The following is a 17,868-nucleotide window of genomic DNA, read 5'->3' as shown; positions in this document are numbered from 1 at the left end:
TAGTTGCCAAGGCCTACTCTACCAGTTGTATAGTAGGTGCCAGTTGATCTTCTATTATTGCAACAAAAGCCCATCCATTGTCTGTCGGTTCCTCATCAAAATTATCAGTAACTCCTTCATCAACATAGTAACATGATTTGTCTTTAATCTTTTTAAATCTATATCTCTGATATTCAGGGTTAGGCTTGTATGTTCTTTTAGCTCCTTCTTTCAATCTTGCAATACTATCAGGAAACCTAGATGCCATATGACCAATTTTATTGCAGTTAAAACCTTTAAATGGTGCTTTACCTTCATACTTACTTCCAACTGGACCTTTAGGAATTTCCCTTGCAAATAGTTCTTCAAGATCTTCCAATTCTTCATTCTCTCTTCTGATGTCTTCGAGTTCTCTTGCATAAATTATTTTCCAATCAGATTTCTCAGATGATGATGATGATGCTTTGAAATCTAAATCTGTCTTAATTGTAGCAACATGACCAAATTCCTCAAGTTCAAAAGCTGAAAGTTTTCCAACCAAGGTATCTCTAGATACTGATGTATTAGGCATTGTTCTTAATTCATTAATAGCAGTTACTTTCATTTTTTATGCTGGTGGAAATGCTCTTAAAACTTTAGAAACAATTTCATCTTCACTTAAGGATCCTCCACAACATTGTATACCCAAAACAATTTCATTGACTCTTTCCATAAAAGCAGAAATCCTTTCATCTTCTTCCATTTTCAGATTTTCATACTTGACCTGGAAGCATTCCAGTTTTGCAATTTTGATAGTGGTATCACCTTCATTCAATGTATCTAATTTATCCCCAATAGCTTTAGCAGTAGATCGGTCTGATAATCCCATGATTTGTTGATATGATAATGTGCTCAAAAGTGCTTCTCTTGCTTTGCAATCATTCTCCTGATCTTTAGCCAAGGTAGGAGGATTAGGCCGACTCTATGTAGGACCAACATAGCCATTCTTTGTAACATCCCATATGTCTCCTCCAATGCAATTCAAATGTGTCTCCATTCTGATCTTCCATATACCATAGTTTGTTCCATCAAGCTTCAGACTGTCCTTCCTGAAATAGTTAGTTGCCATAGAATCTCCTCAAGCTATTAAACTTCTACAAAAAGAGGACTTATCTTTGATACAAATTGTTAGGACCCGAAGGCAATTGAGAAGGGGGGGGGGGGGGTGAACCAGTTGTCTATTAATTTCAACCCAAATATAACTTAATCAAACTTGATGCATAATACTGATAAACCAAACTTAATGTCGATTGACAGTTAATAGTTAATAACAGTACCGGTAAAGTTTAATGTATGGAACAGAAAGACAAATAACATCCACAACACATAACATAGATATTTGTATGTGGAAACCCTGTAAGGGGAAAAACCATGATGGGAAACCTTACCCACAATCAGATGATACTACTGCAGATAGTATGTGTGTACAAATGGGGTTTGCACATGTAGAAAGGCCAACTGCCTAGAGCTCACTGCTCAATCACAAAATGAGAGTCACACTGACTATAATTGGATGGTTAAATCCAATGATAATGCATTGCTCAAAATAACACCTTCATGCTGGATTCAGTACCGGTTAAGCTCTGATTGTCTTCTTCATACCTTCCTTGAATCTTCAAATGATGTCTGCGTGTATAGCTCTGCTTATATTCGCATATACCTTATTACAATCCTTTTCCACTTCCTCTACATAATCTCACAAATGAGATCTTACATATATACCAAAACCTAAGACCAAATGTGTAGGTCGGCTCACTAAGAATATTACAATTAAATCAATTACAAATGAATTAATATGTGATGCATCATGTCGGCTCAATGCATTTACAATAATAACCAATCAATAAATCATCTCCATAATGTGTCATGCTGATCTAGAATAGATAACGCTTGTCGGTCCATAACCTAGACCCATTTGCTGGTAATAGAAAATATGTAAACTCGATTAGACCAATAACCAAATTACCAAAACCAAGTGTCCAAACAATGTCTTTGACATAACCAAGTAATCTCTAGATGATAACGAGTCATCCTCAGTGCCGATGAATAATATAACCTATCGGTGAACCAAATACCAGTGACTATGCATAAGTCACTAAACATGTCGGTGAACATAACCAAATATCTATAGTGCTGATAAGTGTTGACAAGTGTTGACATCAATGACAAAACCAATGCAACACGTCCATAATACCAACAAGAACTAGTCTAGAGAATGCTCTGCATTGCTCCACTTTGAGGTTTCTATTGCTGCTGTCAAAGGGTATGCTTATAACATCTATGCAACATCTTAGTTTAGATTTTAGGTGACGAAGTTTTTTGGAAGTATGTCTGTTGAACCACTATGGTGCCAAACATTCTAGTAATGAAAAATGATGTACTAGTTTAGTTTTGCCAGCTGATTTTAGGCTTGACAATATGGAAGAAGCATATGAGGATGTTGTTGAGGGTTCATGGAATGCCTCTATGTGATTGCCATGTTTTTGGATGGTCTTTTTTTGTGTCGCATTTGGTCTTATTTTGTAGAGAAAACACATATGCATTGATTATAACTTATCTAAAGTTAAATGCTTACATTCTGTTGGAGTTGATATCTAACCTCATAGCTCCCAAAGATCACCTACAACCAAAATTCCTATCACATCTAAGGAGAAGAAGCTATGATTGATGTCATGCTACATTGAAACATAATTGATCCAAATAAGAATTTGATCTTGAGATTAAACTATAAATGAATTAGATAGATTACATTGAATACAATAAATGATTATAAAAGCATAAAGATAAAATCCTGGGAGAGTATTAAAGAGATCTTGACAAGTATCCACATCATAATTAATGAGACAACATGTGCTAAATGTAGCTCAATCTAATAAAAGAGAAAGCACTTCGAAGTTTAGCTTAAGTGAATATAGTAATAAAGAACCTAATTAGATAATTAATTAGGTGATTATTCTAATTACTCTAACACCCTCCTTAAGATTAACCTAGGGAGAAGCTAAAACCCTAAATTGAAAGAAGTAGGAACCTAAATCAAAATAATGTGTGCTTTTAGAAATTGCTCAAATATAGCATAAAGATAAAATCCTAGATGCAAACCCTAGGATAGGATTAAAAGAGAGATTGGAAAGTGTCTCTAAATGAGTCAATATGTGCTAAATATAAATCAATCCAATAAAGAGAATTCACTCCTATGTTTAGCATAAGTGAATAAAGTAATAAAAAGACCTAATTAGATAATTAATTAAGTGATTATTATAATCACTCTTCAATACATTCTACATGGAATACTATGTCATTCCTCTTCAAGTTCATATTACTTTTTCATGTCATTTTTTGTTGTACTTACATATTATCTAAGATGATCATGGCAATACTATGTTTATTACACTTACAAGCTCACATTTGGAAAATGGTAATTTTACATATCTCTTACTCGTATTTACATTTCGGGATAATATGGCTATATATCTCTTATCCCTCTTCACATTGGCTATCACATTTCTACCATTACCTCAAAAACTAGGGCCAAAACATTTATATATGTAGAAATCACATTCTTTTCTTTTCTTAAATTGAATCCATCATGATGTACACATCATATTTGTGGGGAAATAGATTATGTCCTTTATCTTATTAGCTTTTACACAAGCTCATGCTTGCATATATTGAAGGGGTCTTTTCATTTCCAACTCCTCCATAACCCTTTTATTCATAATCTCATCTTAAAATTTACATGAATTCATGCTTGTGTAGATTGAAGGGACCACACCAATTTCAAAATTTCAACAACCTTGCACATCACATTATCATTTTCAACACACGTTTGCATGTATTGAGGGGGCACATTGGTTTCAAGTTCTAACAAATCATAACATCTTGTTGTCATTTTAGGGTCATGTTTGTGTAAATTAAGTTATCCACATTGGTTCCAAATCCTCAAAAATACGACATGATTTCTTTATTTTTTCTCAATTTTATATATAGTTTCATGGGGGTCAACTCAATCACATCATCATGACTTCATTTTTCTAAAATCACATATATTCCTTTGTCTTTTACAATTGAATATCACACTTACTAAATTGCAAAATGTTGATGATTATGATTTTGTGCTAATAATGCTTTGCTACAGTTACCACTAATGATTTGTGTGTGTAGGTTGGGAGATACTACTCTAGCAATAGCACAAAGAGCATCAGGAATCATCCAAAAATGTATCCTTGAATTTGTTGCTTATTTAATCACTTTCTTCATTACTTTAGCATGAATGATTCATTTCATTCACACGTGTGTCAAATCAGGGACACAATTTAGAGGAGAAAAGTGTGTACCTTGTTCTTCTACCCTCTACATTTTACACTATATTTGGCATTGTCATAAATCTATTCTATTGACACTCAATTTATTCTATTTTATGCATAAGACACAAATCTTAAAACCTATCATATATCAATCTACCTTTGTCCCTAGTAATCTAGATCAATCCCCACTTTAACTATTAATGTATTATGGAAATTGTATATGGTGAAAATGGAAACAACAATATTGAAAGACTAAATGAATTCAACCATAAAACCCTAGCCTAACAACAACAAAGATCCACCATAACATATGAAGATTACCTAAGACAATGCAAATCAAATGAAATCACAAAGATTATACCATCACATGTCCAATAGGGTTTGAATCTCCATTCTTCCTATCTCCATTAATCTTGCTTGATATATTTGCTCTCAGATTTTATGTGCACAAGAGCTCAACAAAGAACATAAATGTGGTTGCAAGTAGGATCGCATATGAAAGTTCAAAAGCGTAGTGTAGTCGAGTAATCATGGGGGTGCATAGGGTTGATAATGAAGGAAGCATCTCCTTATATAGAAGACGCTATATGAAATGGACGGATAAGATTGAGAGGTGTAAAAGATAAATGGTCGGCTATGATTAGAGGGTAGGTAGGAAAAATAAGAAAATAATGAGAGGGTAGGTAGTGTATGAATTAAGAGATGAATGACATGTGTCATGGGTAGAAAAGGCTAATGAATTAATTAAATAAATAAAGATTCATTTAATTAATAGAAGAAGTTGGATCAATTAAATAAATAAGATATTTATTTAATTTAAGAAAATGGGAATTTAAATAAATAAATGTATTTATTTAAATGAGAAATAAGGCTAGAAGAGGATAAATGAATTAATTAAATAAATAAAGATTTATTCAAATAATAGAAGAGTTAGGCTAAGATAATTAAATAAATAAAGATATTTATTTAATTAAACATGACAATTTTAGGTGTCTATAGAAATAATTATACTAGAAGAAAATGCTCACTAAACACAACCACAACCATGTCCTCCTAATCGAAACACATTTTTTGTGCTCCCAAATTAACCTTTTTGAAAATTCTAATCATTATTTATTGACTTACAAGTCATATATTTTGAATTGAGTATTCAAGATCTTGTATTTAAGAAAAAGCCCTGTGACGCCAGTGATCAATTAAAAGACATCATCTAAAATCAAGTTTTGACCAACAAGAAGCCATATATAACATAATTTTTTTTTTATTAAAATCATATATGCAATTCTATATCAACATCCACGAATTCTACACCATACATTTGCATTTTCTATATTATGTGTCTTCAATCACTATAACCTAACAATGAAGTTTAACTCACTGTCAAAGAAGCTTCATTCTATCTTCTACATATAGCAAATCATGATATATGTTAACGTCACTATCAGTTCAGCAAACAAAACCATGTTTAGGTTTAATCGCCATGTGAATGACTTTAGAAGCTTCCCATGGTGTGGTGGGGCCATTTAAGAGTTGTTTTCCTCGTTTCTCTATATATGTAGGTAAATTGTACCTCATTTTCTTCGAATTAGGGTTTTGAAATATACAACTTACCCTCCATGAAAAGCACCGTTGTGAAGATTCTGGATTATTTAAGGACAACCTTGCACGAATAACATGAGTTATATATATATATTCCTTTCTTTTCAAGTACTTAAGTATCTATTAAATTTTGTAAAGATTAGTGACTAGGGAAATACTATAATATTTGGTTAGAATAAATATAAGTCGGGATTGATAAATATCAAATTAAATTATTCAAAATTTAAATAAATATAATAATGTATTTTTTTTAGTGTAATGTGGAATCAAATTTTGTCAATTTTAAGATTATTTGTTGTTTGAAAAGTAGTATGTATTGGTCAAAAGTATTGAAATAAATAAAAATATTTTTTTCTATTTAAATTATTTTAATAGACATGGATAAGCTCATTGCAGTTATGGGATTATTTCCCTTTCATTTTCGACTACCTGGTTATCTAGAAAGTTTTGTCTGGACTTGCTTGGTGAAAAGGATTAATGACAACAAGAAAAGGATACAATATTTTGTTACAATTGTCCTAAGAATATTAGTTAACTAATATTTTAAAATATAAGTTGGCATTGATAAATGTATTAAATTAAACTATTCAAAATTTAAATAAATAAATAATGTATTAGGCTTTTAGTATACCATGGAATCAAGTTTTGTCGGTTTTAAGATGGTTTTATTTTTTTAAAATGAGGATGTATTAGTCAAATATATTAGAATAAGTAATTTTTTTAATTTAAATTATTTTAGTAAACATGGATATACTCATTGCAGTTGTAAAATTGATCATTGTAATTGTAAAACAAACCCTTCTATTTAAATAGGTATTTTTTTAATAAAAAAATAGGCTTCAAACTGATTTGCCTCAGTTTATTCAAAAGCTAAATAAATGAATTAATGTATTTAGTTCTAGCGTAACATGGAATCAAATTTTGGCTATTTTAAGATGGTTTGTTCTTTAGGAATTAGGATGTATTAGTCAAATATATTAGAACAAGTGAAAATTTATTTTTTATTTAAATTATTTTAATAGACATAGATATGCTCATTATAGCTATAGAATTGATCTTGTAACATAATAAACCCTTTTATATAAATAATTCTTATAAAAAGAAAATTGGGCTTTAAACTCATTTGCCTCACTTTATCAACCTACATAAAAATTTATTTGTGTAGTTGCGAGTTTGCATGTAATAGAGATAGTTCCCCCCTCGTGTAAAACTTAGAAAAGATATCAAGGATCAATCATATTTAATATTGATTAAAGATAACAAGTAATCTCTACACTATGCCATTGAATGTTGATGTCCTAGATTGTAATAATAAATTGGCACTCTTGTTCATTGAGCTTTTGTACCTATGCAATGCTCTTAAAAGATATATGAGAAACATAAGGCAACAACAAATTCATGAAAAAAATGCTTGATATAATAATTGCTAGCATAAAATTATCATGTAACTATGGTGTACTATTGAAGGATATGTCATATGCAATAATGTCATAAATGTGCCCTATCTCTTTTTTATATTGAAGATAATCTACAAAACAATGTTACATTATGAGGAGCATTTGCCCCATTTTAGATCAGTATCAATCACCAATTTTCAAAAAATAAAAAATAAAAATGAAACGAGTTTGAGCATCAACTATCAAAAAAGAGTGATCAATCATGGGTCATTTTAGTCGGACCATCACCCAATTACATTGTTTCTATAGTCAACCTGATCACAATAAATGTACCCTATTTTTCAAAATTAATATTTTAATTAATGTAGGTAGATTAACTATGTCAGTCATGGAAAAATAATGCCACATGACATGTAGATTATCATAGCATTTATTACATGTCAATTGTTAAGAAAAATATGAGGTGTGAAACTTAGTATATTTCTGTAGTATATAGGATCCATGTCACAACCTAAATGAACATAATACAAGCATAAATGGTTGGCAAGGAGCTCCTTATCTCAACAAATGAGAAATTTTATCAATTTTAAAAAGTATTTTTTTAGAATGTGCTAAAATTATTGGAAAATTATTGTCTTTATCATTTACATGGACTTGACCAATTTTGTACAAAAGTGAACCCTTCCATGCATGATCAACCCATTACTTTGAGAGTGATCTACAATTTTAAGTGGTATTTTTGGTTCTAATTTACAAGGCTATCTTTAATTTGTAGGATTAATCTCAAAGAAAATAACTATATAATCTTAATATCTTCATTATCTAGTAATTTTTTTTTATTATATATTAATCCATTATTTTGTTTTCTTGAATGCAAAAGGATTTGGAGATTAGGGAGTAGTCCCACAACTACCAATATAAGTGTTTGTAGTTGTTGGAATTGTCCCCTACTAAGATTTAATATAATAGACATAATGGAATCTGGTTATATGAGGTAGCTGCTTGTTATGAGCTTTGAAATTTATATACTAAATACATCGAAAAAGAGGATGAATTTAAATACAAACAAATTTGAATTATTGAATAGATCTATATTATTGTCACCTTAGAGGATCTATGAAGGATTTTATATTTTGTTATAGGTATGTAAGTGGTGGATGATTACAAACCACCATACAATAAGATAAATAGTGATACTTGTACCACACAAGTAGAGGAGGGAATTCCTAGGGTAGTGTACCACTAGCTAAATTCACAAAAGGTCATATATTTAAGGGGAATGAGCTATTACTATTTATTCTTATAGTTTATATTATTTTCAAAGGATAGGACTCATCTTTGATTTATAGTATGTGTAACTAGGGAATTAGGCATGAGATTCATAACAATAAATTAGCCAACCACGGAGACTAAAATACTACAAAATAACTCCTAATACAATCAATAGAAGCATAGAAACAAAGCACTTAAATGAAATGCAAAAAAAAACAAGAGTGTTCCTTCCATGTTATTTCATTGTTCTTCTTTCCCCTTCAAATTGTTGTGGATCTCACCTACAAGATGCAAGTGTGATTGAAAGCAAATTGGATGACAAAAGGAAATGAAATCAACAACATAAGGATACTAGAAATGTAGCTATCAAAGAATGAGAAAAACACTCAATTTATAGGACAAAAGTCTCCAAAATTGGTGAGAAATTGAAAGGGCAACAAAATCAAGAATTAGCATGATTTGGGAGACAATTTATGACAAATTCTATATCAATTCAATGACAAATTACTATGTAAATCTATGACAAACTGAGAGAGATTTATGCTTCCAAATTATGACGAATTGGCCTCAAAATTTCCCCATTGAGTTATGACAAATTGGAGAGAAATTAGTTTCGTGATTATGACAAAATTGAGCACAAAAGAGGAGAAATTAGGGGGAACAGTTAGGGGAGAGAAAAGTGGGAGAAATTAATAATTTTAATTTATTAATTTCTCTCATGAAAAGGGACAAATTAGTCAATTAAATATATAATTTAATCATGACTCAAAAAGACACTTAGGATAAATGAATAAACACATTAACCTAAAAGGGATGTTAGTAGGATTTAATGATTAAATCATAAAACCTTGATAGATGACTTAGGAAATGAATTAGGTCATGATGCAATTGAGGCAATAAGTACATGATGATGATCACAATCAAAAGGATAACTAAAAAGGATCTGGCATTAATTGACAAATATCAATGATGAATCAATCAAAGATGCTAAAGGGACCAAATTGATAAATGACAATTGATGAGGGACCAATGACTAATTGATCCAAAATGATAAGGGTTTGACAACTGATTGAGACCGATGACAAGTCAATCAAAGATTGACAAAAGGTTGATTTGATGAAGATTGTTTTGATAAAGAGATCGACAAAGACCGATGAGAAATCAATCAAAATTGATAAAAAAGATTGATGATGACTGATAATTGAAGATTGAGAAAGATCCAAAATGATTGAAATTGATTGACAAATGATTGAAGATGATTGATACTAAAAATGATGAGAGATTAGGACAAGATCCTAATTGATATAGATTAGGGTTACAACGATGCCCAATTTATATAACAGGTTGACCACAATCAATGATTAAGAATCAAAGTTGATATTGAAAAACCTAACTCAAATGCAAGATATTGGAATCAAATAGGAAAAGAATGCAAAAGAATGACACGATGTAGACAAATGATAAAGATTGAATGTGCGACATAGAGGAAAGTGTTAATAAGCATGAAAACCCTAAAAAAAGGTAACACAAACATATTAAAGTATGGCATGACAAGCGTTGACCATTTTTAGATGCCTATATTTTGCCCCTCTTTGAGACAATGTGATTCTGAGCATTGTTTCAAAGAACAATCAATGGATAATGACCTAGACAACAACAAGGTATATGTATTCCCCCCCTCGAGGAATTGAATAGTCTAGAAAAGAGGCCAATTGATCGACCATGATGACAGGAAGCCACTGGTTCTGATGGAATGAAAATCGGAGGTCAAATGCAAAATATAGAAGGATTACAAGGTGAAAAAGACCATGACCAATACAACAAGGAGAGGGTGCACGTCAATTTAAGTACCTCAAAAGGCTATAAAAGGAGGTGAGAGGGGTGAAAATGACTCTTTTTTACCTTCCAAGTGGGTGAAGTTAAAGCTTTGGAGCAAAGGAGACTACAATAGGATGGTGAATATTCTAGTGGAGAACCACCTTGGAGACCGTGTATGCACTTTCAGATGACTAGAGGCTGTGAGAGCATTGGTAAGTACCTCAAACACCCATGTTTCAATTTTGGTTGCTTGCACACTATTCTAGGACACTGTGAGGATTGTTGCGGGGGGAACATGATAATTGCACAGGTGTGTGCACAAATTGTGCATTGGTAAGGTACTCTTGCACAAGTGTATAGGCATAATTACATAGGTGTCATAGGGGAAGGGTTTAGGTAGTTAGGTTGAGTCGTGTGTGCCTCAGTAAAGTCGGGAAGGGTCCTAGGGCATAAGGGGACTAAATGGGATAGGATAGGGTAGGATAGAGTGAAAATGCACTCAATTTATGACCCAATAGGTGAAATGCAGATGTTAGGAACAAACCCTAAAATTGACAAAGTGATTCCCCACTTTGGATGCGGATGTGCCACTATCTAGTGATGACTTGGGAGAGTAGGTTGAATTGTCTGGAGCTACGATATCGGTTGAGGACTACTAAGAGGGACACATTATAGGCTCTAGGGGTGTGTTGCATCACATACATGCTCAAGATTAGGGAAAACACAGGGCTTATCACCACATTGGCAGAGCAGTGACACTTAGAGACATCATCATTTCATCTCCCGACCGGTGAGGCGACAATGACCCTATAGAATGTATGGCACATCCTATGAATTTTGATACTCAGGGAGAGAGTTATATATGATCCTATGATAGGTAGAGATACACTATGCAGATTGTTTCAGTGCGAGTCAGATGACTTAGAGGTCATGGACTATGAGATCCGATGGGATACTATGGCAGCATAGTTTGAGAGGTTATATGTTGTTATTGTACTAGTGATAATGGGCATGTTGGCATCAAATAGATGAGGTCATGAGTTCCCTATTGGATGGGGGAGAGTTCTTGAGAGCATGTACATATAGAGCACAATATCCGCATGGGGACCATGCATGCTCGGGATGTTGTACTTCTAATTACATCAATTTGCATACTCATTTGCAGATTGACATTACACCAAGTATGGGCATTTGAGCACATTGCAGTGTTTATACTGATTCTAGATAGACAAGTCATTCCAAATAGGCCATATGTGTACTTCTATAGAGGGGCACTGACTCAAGGTCCATTTGGATGTACACTATATTGGTGTCATGAGTTAAATAGGCTCGATGCTTTCAAATGTAGACCATAAAAAGATTGATCCTGATGGCCAGAGGATGGAGAGCATTTTCCATACTGTTGACAGGAGAGGTACTTGATAGGGCAGACTATAAACTGCCAAAGAGTGATAGAGTTACAACTACCAGAGAGGGTGAGACGATAGTTTGGTAAGTAGTAGGATGTGCCCACAGGTACAAAATACTTCACATGGTCGAACAAAGAGGTCAGACAATGGGGTAGATGAGTATAGCCTCACATAGCTTATTCAGAGTTTGCTCAGTTACAACCTAGATAGTGGGGATGTGATTGAGCCATCAAAGATGTAGGTACAACAAAAGAGTATGACAGATGGTTTGCATAGCGTCATCCGATAATACCTACAGATCCAGAGGTTCCTGTACCTAGGTCACAGTAGGAGTTCCTGAGGGAGGGAGAGATGGATCAAAATTAGGAGGAGGAGGAGGATGAGGATGACGGGGAGGGTGAAAGGGATGAGGAGGGAGATGATGGAGATGAGGGAGATGAGGAGGTCAGAAGTCTTGTGCAGATGCATTGATCAACCAAATGACAAGCCATTATAAGATGTACCTTTCATGATGACATAAATCAGATCAGGGATCTTGGGACATATAGAGCCATTGTAAGGAGTCAACAAGATTTTATCATAGAGTTACAATGATAGATATCTGACCTTCGGATAGAGAGGGATCAATTTATGACTGATCGAGAGTAGTTCAAGATCGAGCGAGATCAGTTGGCAGAAGATGGAGATAAATACATAGGTGAGAGGTATAGACACACAAAAAAGATAACTAGTCTCATAGCTCGAGACACAACGATATCCCAGGCTCAGAGATCATAGATGGCCATGTAGGAGTTCATTAACTCTATCAGAGATGACAGTGTTCGGGACTTAGCTTGCATGATAATTGAGTCAGGAGAGAAGGTGCGATATTGGAGGATGTTGTATGAGGGTACAGTTCCACCAAACCAAAGAGCACCATCTTATCGGTCATGGTCTAGGACATAGAGCAAATCACACTCTTGGAGGACACAGAGCACCATGGGAGTGATTGGGCCAAGGAAACTACCACTGGAAAGACCAGGGAAAGGAGGATCTTCATCCTTAGGACAAGAGGACATAGGGAGCACCTAGTGATAGGGAGATACTTGCTCATTTTGATATAGACACTTGTTGCTTATTATGTATTGAGCCTGCGAGCCATACTTGACACAAACAGTTTGATTTTTGTACTTCGATATGGTATGCAACTATGTTTATGATATTTATGTTGTTTGTTTCCATATGATGATGCATGAATGTCTTATATTCTCTTTATGCGATGCAATAAATGATTATGATACACAAATATGCTAACCAATGTATGTAGGATGCAACATGTTTTTGGTGCACCAAAGTACTAGACCAAACTGATTGTAAGGAGTGACGAAAGGAATGTTAGTAAGAGGAAATTAGACAAAGAAAAATGAAGAAAAACTTGCTTTCACAAAGGCTAATAGTAGGTGAGAACCTTTATTTAATATAAAAAAATGGATGCTGCAGACTATGACAATGAAAGCCAGGGCAATAAGGCAATCCCTTTGCATAAAAAAAATACATTGTAGACAAGGAATGGTTCAACCATCTTGACATTATTTGTGTCAAAGGTTGAGGTATGTGTGATAGCCACAATGTGAACATGCCAACACAGACACCCAAGACATACATGCCCCATAATGTTATGAAACACCCTGCAGACAAAAGACAAAAATAAACAAGGACCATGAGCCATCCCAACCACTCTAAATCACTCAGTGACATCATTGAGCAACATAGGATCACGGTTGAAGATAAATCAATAAAAGATAAGACTCGCAAATCCAAACAAGTCAAATAGTCATTCTGATCTTCATTGTCAAAGTGATAAGTGTTGTGGTTGATAGTAGGACGATTATGCTGCCTGGTTTTAGGGAATGAAATACCCCATCTAAGATAGGAAATAGTTTGGTTTCAAGTATACCACACCCTGTATAAGACCTATGATAATGTTGAGGTTGATGGTGACTGATATGACAATTTGATCATTTTGAATGCTTGGTTGATTGAACATTTCATCTATGGATGTGTGATTTGTTAAGCACAATGTTTGTTGTGTTTTCTGTCTAATGTCCACTCAAATGTTTGTCTATGTATAAGAGGGATAATTTATTACTGATATAAAATGAAAGTAATTGTTTTTGGATTTTTGATTGTTTTCAAATTTTTAGGGTTTTTGAACTTTCGTTTTTTGGTGCTTCTTTTCAGGACATTTTACGATGTTTTTAGATTATATCAAGACATTTTTTGAATTTATTTTTTTGGATTATTTCAGTACGTTTTTCAATTTTTAGAATTGTTTCAAGATATTTTTCAACATTTTTAGAATTATTTCAGGACATTTTTTCAGTTTTTATGACTTTTTTTCTTGACTGTAATCTGATTTATAATTTTTTTCAGGACTTTATGTGATTTTTAGGATTTTTTCAGGACTTTAATAGCTATATACATGGCGTAGCTTCCAATATTTTCACTATTATAACTTTGTCAATTGATCACGACAATGAATTTGCCCCCAATTAAGGTCTGAGAAATATGTATAGTGACTAGGACAAACATATATACAAATTGGCAACTGGAGGGACAAGAAATTCGATGTTGACCAATCACAAGCCTAGACAAGGACAAAGGGTCAAATCAGAAAAGATGGGCATGATGATGCTTTTCATCATGTAGGGCATGTTGTAGATAAAATAAAGATAGATAGTGGAGCAACAACCTTTCTTACGCATGGCACTTGTTTGCCAACTTTTCACCACAGTACTTATCCAAAGTGCTTATTTACCAATTTTTCATCAGTGGAGGAATTATTTTTCTTTAATTTTTTTCCTTTCTTTTTTACATTTTGTAATTTTTTTGATTTCACACAAGGCACTTGTTTGGCAGGTTTTCACTAAGTTGATGGTTTTTTTGTAATTTTTTTCTTTTTCATTTTTGTTTGTATTTTTTTATATCTTTCATTTTTTTGTCTTTTTTAAGGATCATATTAAGAATTGTTGAAAGATCATGTGTAGTACTTACAAAGATGCATGATATTGACATGATCTGATAGTGGTTCTCCCTCTATTGTTTCCAGTTGATATGTGCCCAAACCATATGTTGCAGTAACAATGAAAGGACCTGTCCAGTTAGGCTCAAATTTTCCCTTAATGATTTCTACAGACTAAGAGTTCTTAGGGTTCGCTTTCAAGACCAAGTCTCCAACTTCAAAATGTCACCCTTTGACCTTCTTGTTGTAGTTGCGATGAAGATGATTCTAATAAGCCTATAGATGGGTCAAAGTTGTCTGACACCTTTCATCTAACATTTCTAGCTGATGTAATCTGGATACTCTATATATTTCATCATCAATCAAGTGCTGCAAAGAAACTCGCAATGATGGAATCTCAAATTCTATAAGAAGAATGGCTTTTGCATTGTACACTAAGGAATAAGGTGTTGCGTTAGTAGGGGTGCAAATAGAAGTGCAATAGGCCCACAAGGCTGGATTCAACTATACATGCCAATCTCGACCAACGTCATTGACAACTTTTTGTTGGTATTATGGATGTGTTGCATTGGTTTTGTCATTGATGTCAATACTTGTCAACACTTGAGAACACTTATCAACACTTATCCTTATGGAGATCTTTGGTTATGTTCACTGGTATGTTAAGTGACTTATGCATAGTCACCGATATCTGGTTCATCAACAGGTTATATTGTTCACCGACACTGAGGATAATCTGTTATCTTCTGGAGATTACTTGGTTTTGGTGATTTGGTTATTGGTCTAATCGAGTTTGCATATTTTCTATTACCAACAAATAGGTCTAGGTTATGGACCGACAAGCATTATCTATTCTAGATCAACATGACATGTTATGGAGATGTTTTATTGATTGGTTATTATTGTAAATGCATTGAGCCGACATCATGCATCACATATTGATTCATTTGTAATCGATTTAATTGTAATATCTTAGTGAGACGACCTACACATTTTGTCTTAGGTTTTGGTATATATGTAAGATCTCATTTGTGAGATTAATAGGATTGAGGAAGGGAATTGTAATAAGGTATATGCGAATATAAGCAGAGCTATACATGTAGACATCATTAGAAGATTCAAGGAAGGTATGAATAAGACAATCAGAGCTTAACCGGTACTGAATCCATCATATGAAGATGCTATTTTGAGTAGTACATTATCATTGGATTTAACCATCCAATTGTAGTCAGTGTGATTCCCATTTTGTGATTGAGCAGTGAGCTCTAGGTAGTTGGCCTTTCTACATGTGCAGACCCCATTTGTACACACATACTATCTATAGTAGTATCATCTGATTGTGGGTAAGGTTTCCCACCGTGGTTTTTCCCCTTACAGGGTTTCCACTTACAAATATCTGTGTTATGTCTTGTGGATGTTATTTGTCTTTTGTTTCATGCATTAAACTTTATTGGTACCGTTATTAACTGCTAAACTATCTATCGACATTAAGTTTGGTTTACCGGTATTATGCATTAAGTTTGGTTAAGTTATATTTGGGTTGAAATTAATAGACAATTGATTCACCTCCTCCCCCTCTCAATTGCCTCCGGGTCCTAACACTTTCTTTAGTATTTTGATGATAGTCTTGTTGGATGCCTCAACTTGGCCATTACTCTATGGATAATAGGGAGTTAAAAATCGGTGTTGAATATGGAACTTTTCACAGAGCTACTTGACATATTGATTCTTAAATGGATGACCATTATCAATGACTATAGCAAGAGGGACTCCATATTGACATATGATATAGTTTAGAATGAACTTTAAAATTTGTGTGCCAGTGATATAGGTCATAGGTATAACCTTGATCCATTTAGTGAAATATTTTATTGTAGTTATAATGAATTTGTGTCCATTTGCTGATGTTGGGTGAATCTTGCCAATGAGGTCAAGAACCCTTTGAGAAAAGGGCCATGGAGATATAATAGGTTGAAGCTCTTGCACTAGCGCATCAATCAAATCTTAATGCATCTGGCATTTATATATTTCTTGGCAAAACCATGGGCCTCTTGTTCCATTGTCGATCAGTAGTATCCAACTTAGACAAACTTTTTGGCTAGGATAAGACCATTGAAATGGCCCCAATGTAAATGGTGTCAGTGATGATGACGTATTTGGTAGATTGTCAGATAAAGGATCGACATTGGTTAGATGAAAGATTTGGAGGTATTGTTTGCGATTTCAGATAATCATAAATGCCCTTATACCATGAGGAATTAGGACCAACAAGCACAAACACCAGATTTGATTGAGGGATCTTAAAATATTGGATCAATAGTTGCTCCACCATAAATTCACATATGTCCATTTTCTAAGGCATATCCAACATAGAAGCAATCGTTGCCATGGCATCTTCTAAATTGTTCTGGACTTTGGGGACTTGAAACTGAATGCCAGATGCCGGTGAAATCGCTCAAGAAGAAATCTGATTGCCTTTGAATAGCCTTTGATCACATTGAATCGCTCTGAAATTGCTCTGAATGCAAGGTGATTAACAATGAAGTGTATTCGACCTTTTAACCTTTGATAAAAACCCTAATCTTCCATTGACATAAATGACTATCGGTGAAAGATACTGGATATCGCTCAAAACATATCCATGCCGGATAATCCTCTCCAATATCTAGAACATCTTCTAGAACCTCTTCCCGAGGCATATGCAACATCTTCATGAATTTTGCCTACCCCTAAGACATTTGCCTTAGTTACCGGATGAGCTTCTTGCCGGTGCAGGAGAAACCTCTTCTATCAGATAAGTAACTAAGACATTCCCATCTGATGATTGTTCTCCAGTCTTCCTAACCCATCTCTGAGTATGATCTTGTCGAATTTAACTAACCTTCTCTTTTCCTTTTTCATTTGATCCTCCATTACTAACTAGCGGATTTATGCTTCTACAAAACTTAGCAATATGTCCAACTTCGTTACATGCATAACATGTAACATTGTTCTTTTGAATTGCTTTGCTAAAACCGGTGAAATTGCTTGACCTGCACTAATTAGCCATA

The sequence above is a fragment of the Cryptomeria japonica genome, chromosome 11 (genome assembly GCF_030272615.1).
Source record: "Cryptomeria japonica chromosome 11, Sugi_1.0, whole genome shotgun sequence".
NCBI classification, from domain to species: domain Eukaryota; kingdom Viridiplantae; phylum Streptophyta; class Pinopsida; order Cupressales; family Cupressaceae; genus Cryptomeria; species Cryptomeria japonica.
The sequence above is the reverse complement of the archived record's forward strand: the minus strand, read 5'-3'. Positions refer to the sequence as shown.